Source organism: Neolamprologus multifasciatus, chromosome 14 (genome assembly GCF_963576455.1).
Source record: "Neolamprologus multifasciatus chromosome 14, fNeoMul1.2, whole genome shotgun sequence".
Classification (NCBI taxonomy): domain Eukaryota; kingdom Metazoa; phylum Chordata; class Actinopteri; order Cichliformes; family Cichlidae; genus Neolamprologus; species Neolamprologus multifasciatus.
In genome coordinates, this window is record NC_140452.1 from 1647247 (window position 1) to 1655280 (window position 8034).

Sequence of the window (8034 nt, forward strand, 5' to 3'; positions counted from 1 at the left end):
CCTTCGATCAAATCAATCATCTAAAGATAGAAAGTGAGGCTTCCCTCACAAAGCAGGTTTTCTGCTGATGATACCATCTTCTATAAGAGTATATTTATGTTTCAGAAGAATAAAGAGCCGTGACAGCACATCATCCTGCAGTAATGTTTGTCGTGACCGTCTGCTATTTATCTTTGATGATGTTTCTTCACATTTATTTCAACAACCTGCAATAGAAACAGGTCAAAATGACAACTTATGCTCCAAACAGCACTAACAGCACAGAGGAGTCAGGTGTCACCCAGGCAGCGTGCCGAGCCCTCATTCAGAACAATATACCAACACACCTGGTGACATCAGCACCAGCGGTCCCTCTGATTGGCCGTCTGTATGAGCGAGCTGATTAGAAGAGGTCAGCAAGTGTTTGAGTGTGAATGAAAGTGTGCCACTGCTGAAGCGTGTTAAACGTTTGTACAAAGCGTTCTTCCTGTTGCTGAAAGGAGGAGAGATTTGATCCTCCTGTCAGTGAAGCAAACCTGTGTGTTGTCAGTTTCAGGTGGTGTAACTGAATCGCTGCAACACGATGCTGTTTGTTCTCTAAACACTGAGACGATCACAGAACTTCAAATGTTTCTCCGTTTAGTGCAGACAGAAAAGCAAAAAGCTCAGATTTTAGTTTCAACGGTTTAACTTCCTCACTTTGAAAAATTTATTACAATTTTCAAGTTATATTTAGTGAAACTTTGAAATGAAAAGGTTAATAGATGGTTAAATGATGCCACTGTTATTTAGAAACTTACTGAATTAAATATTTCCAGTGAAATTATTCATACTGAAAAATTCCTTCTAAGAGTTCGAGTTAGGCTACTGAGCTACGTGCCACCCACAGCAGGTTTGGAAATCATGACTCCAAACAGGGTTTGATCAACTAATCTGCTCATCGGTCTACGAGTCACCACCCAAATCAGTTGATGAGTTTTTAATATGTTCCTCTTAATTATACATATTTCTCCTGTTTGTCTTTTATTCCTGCACAGTTGGTGTGAAGCACCCATCATGTCGATGTAAATGGTAAATGGTCTGTATTTATATAGCGCTTTACTCGTCCCTAAGGACCCGAAAAGCGCTTTACACATCCAGTCATCCACATATTCACACACTGGTGATGGCAGCTACATTGTAGCCACAGCCACCCTGGGGCGCACTGACAGAGGCGAGGCTGCCGAACACTAGCGCCACCGGGCCCTCTGACCACCACCTGTAGGCAACGGGTGAAGCGTCTTGCCCAAGGACACAACGACCGGGACTGTCCAAGCCGGGGCTCGAACCGGCAACCTTCCAATTACAAGACAAACTCCCAACTCTTGAGCCACGATCGCCCCACATGTACATGACAATCACAATAAACGGCGATTCTATTCTATTCTATTCTATTCTATTCTATTCTATTCTAAACGTAGCTTTGTCTCGTAGTTTGGGTTCTGTTCGCACAGAGGGAAATCCAGGTGAACTCCAAGCCAATCAAAAAGCCAAACTGCAAACCACGTGAATGTTCCGTCCACTGATTGGCCGGATGTGTCGGAGAGCAACAAACTAAACACAGGAAGAAGCTGCTCGTTTCTACACTACTGGAGAACCCAAGAATTTACACCCATTTCACGGCTGGATGTTAGTCAGTGCAGACTTTTGCACGTCTACAGTACGTTTCCTCATCGTGGCCGATGGAAGCTTTTTAGTTTAGACTTACACCTGGAACTGGTTTGGATCCGTTTTCTATCTTTTCAAGTCAAATATCTCAGCTTTACTTTAAATTACAGTTAAAACAGTGACCAAAGCTGCAAACGCAACCTTTAACATTTAAACTGAGACGTTTTGTTTTTTTGCTCCCAGCCACATGCAGCATCCACACGATCCTCTCATGATGATACACAGCAGGCTGATTAAACGTTTATATAAGAAGCAACTACAGCTGATCATTTGTCTACGTGTGTCTTCCATTGTAAACGTGCTAATCAGTGCTAACATTGATAACATTACTCAACAGTGTTCAGATCTATGCTAACGGTCCCTGTGATGTCACCTCTCTTCTCTCGGTGTTCCAGTAAAGCAGTGGAGATAGTAATAAACAGCTGGACCACCGTCAACACCGACCACATATGCCTCCTCGTGGAGCCGCATCTTCAATCCACGTATTTCCTCCGAAGCACGAGTTCCCCAGGAGCAGCAACAGAGGTGCAAACTGTTCCTTTACACATAAATATGATACTGAGACACAAAATGATCAAACTGAAAGAGAACGTCGTGAAGCTTTCGGTGCAGTTTTCCTCAGTAAAACCGTCGTCAGCCCATAAAAGCTGAAGGTTTTTGATACTTCAGTCAAACAGCAGCAGGTCGGTCTGCTGTCGGTCTGTTGTTCGCTCCCCAAACTAATCTGGTTTAATCCCAACAGGAATCCAGCGAACTAACCTCTAAATCTAAAATCTGAGCACGCAGCTTTTCATTACTTCCATATTAGAGCTGCGTGCTAATACGGCTCGATTTAACACAGCGGCTAATGTCCCCAAAACAGCTCTGAGTGTCTCAGGCTGACGTCTGCAGCACACAGCGAGTTCACGAAGGCCTGAAAGTTTGCAAACACCAGTTTATGAAGTCGGGATTCACCAGGATTCATCTTCCACTAAGTTGGAGTCTTAGTTCAGATTTACAAATGTGACAACACAGCAGGAAATACTGAAAACCAAAGAAGACACTGACACAGTGTTTTCACTCTCCTAAGCCTGAACAGGTGAGCTGAGACCAGCTCGAGGTTAACGGGGATCTAGATCCTCGCCCTGCTGTGAGCATCTAGATGTTTCGGTCAGTTTAGAAGTCTTTGTTTTTGTTCTTCACATTAAAAATAAAGAAAATCCTTTAAATAAGTTGGTGCTCGAGTAGTTTTGGACTGAGAACCAGAATTCATGCTGTCGTTGTGTTTCTTCAAACTTATTTGATCTCCTTCGTCCATCCGTGTGAGCGCGAAGCCTCTCTGGTGTCACCTAAGGACAAACTGCTGGGCTTAAAGATGTGACAGGAGGTTTGTAAACCTGAAAACCTTTTAAACACAAACACTCCTCTGAAAGACGAGTGTAGCCACCGCCACCACAAAAGCACCCAAACATGAGCAGAAAGGGCCGAGAGCGGGGCTGCCGGTGGCCGTTGTGTCTCTAAACCAAACACTGAGTGTCTGAACAGCAGCCAAGCCTGAAGGGGCAAGCGGCGAGCCAACAACGCCGGTCCTCATGGCAACCGTAGTAGTAGTAGCAGCGAAAGAAAGAAAATCGAGCTATTCAGAGAATGCTCAACAACGTTTAATGTGTTACTCCGCTGCGTGTCTAACATGGAGGTGGGCGGAGTTTGGTGATACGTAACAGCTGGTGTGAGAGGACGCGTGGCTGCAGCGACTGAACGACATCTACGAACACCACGAGGAGGATGATGTCATCGTCACAGACTGTATATAAAAGATGGATGAAACTTCCTGGTTGTGATGTAGAGCAAACGTCTGAAACCTGTAGTCATAAAACAGTTTCCCCACCTCACAGAGTGAGTTTACAAAAAGAAGACAGGACTCAAGGGACGAAGGAGCAGAGGAAGGAAGGAAGGAAGGAAGGAAAGAAAGAAAAAGACAAAAAGAAACAAGGAAACGAAGGAAGGAAGGTTTTGAAAGCATTTCTCAAAACATATTTTTTTAAACATTTTTAAAACTGGTTTAAAAATCAGAGATTTGTGTAAATATTTGTTCATCAGCCTTCAGTGTCGGTCCTCAGAAGGGCAGACAGATATGTGTGTGTGTGTGTGTGTGTGTGTGTGTGTGTGTGTGTGTGTGTTCACACTGTAGCGATGGACGCAGGCCAGAGCGTCAGACCAGGGAAGAGCCCACCAATCAGAGCGCTGCTGCCACAGTTTTGCTGTCGCGGGGGGCCGCTGGCATCAATCAGGTCCTCAGGTACCTGCCAATAAAACACACACACACACACACACACACACACACACTGTTTACTTGTTGTTTACCTCCTTCACTCTGCAGCAGCCAATTAGGGTTCAAAGAGAGACTCAAAAAGTTGCATCACTTAAAGGGTCAGTGAACCCAAGTTAATCAAATCAAAGCGTTTGTGCTTCAAAGTGAGAATCGTTTTATGTAAAAACACAAACTCAGTGAACTTCAGATAAAAAGAAAGATTTTAGCAGCTTCATAATCAGAGCAGAGAGACAGTGTAAGTACAGCACAGTCACCTGGAGACAGCGCGGGTCTGCACCTGAGACACTGCAGGGATTCAGCTCACATCAAAGCTTCATTCAGCAGAAACCATCTATGTCTATGTTTCTTCTTCAGGGATCTTTTGGGGGTTTTTTTGACAAAAACAACACAAACCAAACATAACAATGTGCACAAAGGATGTAAAATTACAAAAGCATGTCAAAACTTTCAATGCAGTTATTAAAATGTGATAAAAAACAACAAAATCACGACCAGAACAAACAAAAAGAAATCAAAAGCCACAAACTGATGTAAAATTGCACAACAATAAATACATTTACATTATTGTAAATGTCATAAATGTCACTTCTGGTCAGAACATGATGTGAGATGACAAACAGTTGGCCAAAAAGATGCAACATGTGGACACAAAATAACAAAATGACCTCAAAGAGCGATGAAATTCTCCCAAGACAAAAGTGAAATGGACACAAAGTCCAAAACGGCACCGAGACATAAAACCAAAAACTGTCCAAAAACAGATGTAATTACACAAAAAGACGTAACATGATGTGAAATCACAAAACTTTAAAGGATGACCAGAAGTGACAAAAGCAGGAGGAGCAAAAGCGCCAAAATGACTTCAAATAATATAAAATTAGAGAAAAAAGACAGAAGATGCTATGAAACAACTGAGAGACACAAAAGCTGCTTTAGTATACCTCCACCTTGTGGCTACAGGAGGAACTACAGCTGTGGGATGACGGGTTAACACTGGACAAGTGTTTCTGACTGACCACAGTTTTTGTTTCACCTCAGCCTCTGCCGGGTTGGAAACACGCACAGAGTCAGAATGTCAGCTTTGTACAAACTGACACAAAATACCCACAAACACAAACAAACACACAAAACAACCAAAAACAGCATCAAAATCGCCACAAAGTGGTTTAAAATATCTGCAAACACGTAGAAAATGTTCCAAAAGGGCAGAAAATGAAAACAAACTGATGCAGCATCAGCCAATCAAATCCCACAGAGACATAAAAGAACCAAAAACATCACAAAGAGACAAAAAATTATAATTAACAGTTGAGAAAACACAAAAAAAGACCACAAAATGAACCATCTTACATCATTTAATCCTCGCTGTGCACTAAGGGCTCCACGATGATGTAGAAAGCAAAGATAAATGACAGATGACAATAAAAGTAATTCACAGCATCTTCTTCAGTCCTGAAGGACCCCGAGCGCCTCCTCTGGCGCCACCTGGAGGACAGGCACACACTTGAGGTACTGCTTCTTCACCAGCTGCTTCTCATCACGCTCGTCACCCCGCGTGTGTCAGTGAGCCGTGTGATTGGCTCATTAGTCGGTATAAAAACAAAGGCAAACAGCCAGCCAATCAGCACAAAGAAAACAGACCTCTGCTGCTTTCCCAGCATGCCTTGGGAGCGCGGTGGTCCGGCGAGCTGGAGCTGAACAGGAAGATCAAAACCTAAAATAATAAGCTGGACACAAATTAAATTAGAGATTTAAAGTTAAACAGCTCGGCGAGTCTGAAGGCTCAGAGCCGATATTCTGATATATGAGCCAATGTTTTCTTTCAGGCACATTAATCATAATCAGAATTAACAGTGAGTTCTCATTAAGGCCGTGAGGAAGCGTGAACACTGTGTAAATAAGAGAGTTTATGTGTGGACTCTGTGGGAGCTGTCACCATCCACTCGGTGGTTTCGTCCCTTCAGTCGCAGCCGTGTTGCTGTCGGGGAGACCGAGAGCAGCTGATGGCTTTCGCAGGTCTGCTGTGTGGGACGGGTCGAGTCCAGGTCACGACCGCAAAGTCATGACTGGAACACTTTCAATGGCAGTGTGAGGGAGCTCCAGCAGGTCAGAGATACTGGAAACTGGGAACACCACCCCCTCCCCACCACACCCGCCCACCGGCTGTGTGTTAAATTAATTTGTTCTTTTCCACCAGCTCGTCCCTGCAGCTGTCGTTGCCGCAGACGCACAAAACAAGCGCTCCTCTGTCTGCTGAGACGTCATTATGTTTGTTTCCGTCTGTTGGCCGCATCAGGTAACAAAGCGCCGTCCGAGGAGACGCGCACGGTCGTTAGCAGGAATCAAACCCGAGACCTCTGTCGTCCGTCAAACAGCAGCGAACCTCGGTCAGCGGATCAGATTCTCGGCTCGTCTGGCCTCAGACAAACTTCCTCGCCGGCCTCGTGTTTATTTTAAGCTTTTTCTCACGAGTGCAGGTTAACATCGCCGCAGCTGCTACTGTGCACTTTACTTTATTTTATTATCTTATTTTCATGGCTTCTGTGCTTCAAAAAGAAGTCTGTATAAAAATAACTCACTGCTCACTTGATCGTTAAAGGTGGACATAGCCACGCCCCCTACTTATCAAACTTAATGCACAGCTATTATAGAGACCGCGGCTGTTTTTGTACCTGCCGTAAACATGATTATTCCTGCTGTAAAGTTTTAACGAGGACAGACTCACTGCCTCAAGTGGACATTAGAGGAACTGCAGCTTTTGACACGCCTGCGTTGCCCCTTGCTTCAACATCAGCGTGACTTTTATTTTGAAACTTCCTTTCAATCAACACTGGACTCAGTTATTCAGAGGCGCCTGTAACTTCTTTATTGCAATAATGTGAACAATGTTTCCTTCTTTGCAAACAGAGACTATAAAAGACGCCAAAGTGAAGCTAACACAAAGGTGCCTTCTTTTAGCAGCCAGCAGGGGGCGACTCATCTGGTCAAACAAGCTTGCTGTATAAAAACGACCCTCGCTCTGCGAACACAGGAAAGCCTCTCTGAGAGCTCTCGTACCGAAACCTTCAGACGACAGAAAAACTTTGATCCAAACTCTGAACTAAAACACTGCAGTACTACTAGAGACTGCGAGATACATGTGTGTATTTTAACTCATGTTAACTCTTCATATAGATTTATGATGTCTGCACCGCTCCGAGAGATGCTTCACATTGCATCGTTCGCCTGCACATCAACAAAGGCCTTCTGTTCTATTCATTTTGTGAATTTTGCTCATTTTAAGATTATCCGGGTTTGTTCACTGGCTAAGCACTGTTTTGTTTTTGGACTGCTGCTTGAGACACGTCTGCTGAGCTCTTCAGCTTTTGAAACTTAGACTCGTTTTTGTACTTGAACTTTCGTGTTTCCCAGCTCTGTGCCGAGTCCTCCCGTCTTTAGCCCAAGCCTGGTAAATATCCTGCAACCTTCAGCTGTTATTCAGGCACCGGTGGCTGCTCTCACTTCCCTCCATAAAAAAGCAGAGCTGAGTCTGTGCTCCGCCAACTGTCCCCTTAAAGGAGATTAGAGTTCTCGGAGCGGAAAAGAAAGTGTTGCTCATTTGTCTCCCTGCAGGATTTTCTGTCCCGTCGGTCCGCCGTCCTGCTGACTCTGCGGTAACGGCGTAAAGCTCCAGCTGATGATTCATGGATCGGATGACTCAGATCTTGTGAGTGAAGCTTCTCTGGGCCAAATCAAGCCGGTAGGATTCCCCCTGGATATTCCCTGCTGTCCTCGGTCTCACGCCTCCGGCTTTCCTGGATCTCACTGTTTACTCAGTCTGCTCTCACAGTGAAAGCTGAGCCGCGGCTCTGTGTGGATCTGCTCTGAAGGTTATCGGGAGGTCTGAAGGTAGTCAGACACCAAAACAAAGACACACAAAACTCTCATCGCAGGAGTTTACCAATGCAGGAGCTGCTCTTAGCTACACCACCACATCAGCAGTGGAAACACTTAAACCTGCGAAGGTTCATCAGACATGTGACCGTGGGCCTGTTCTG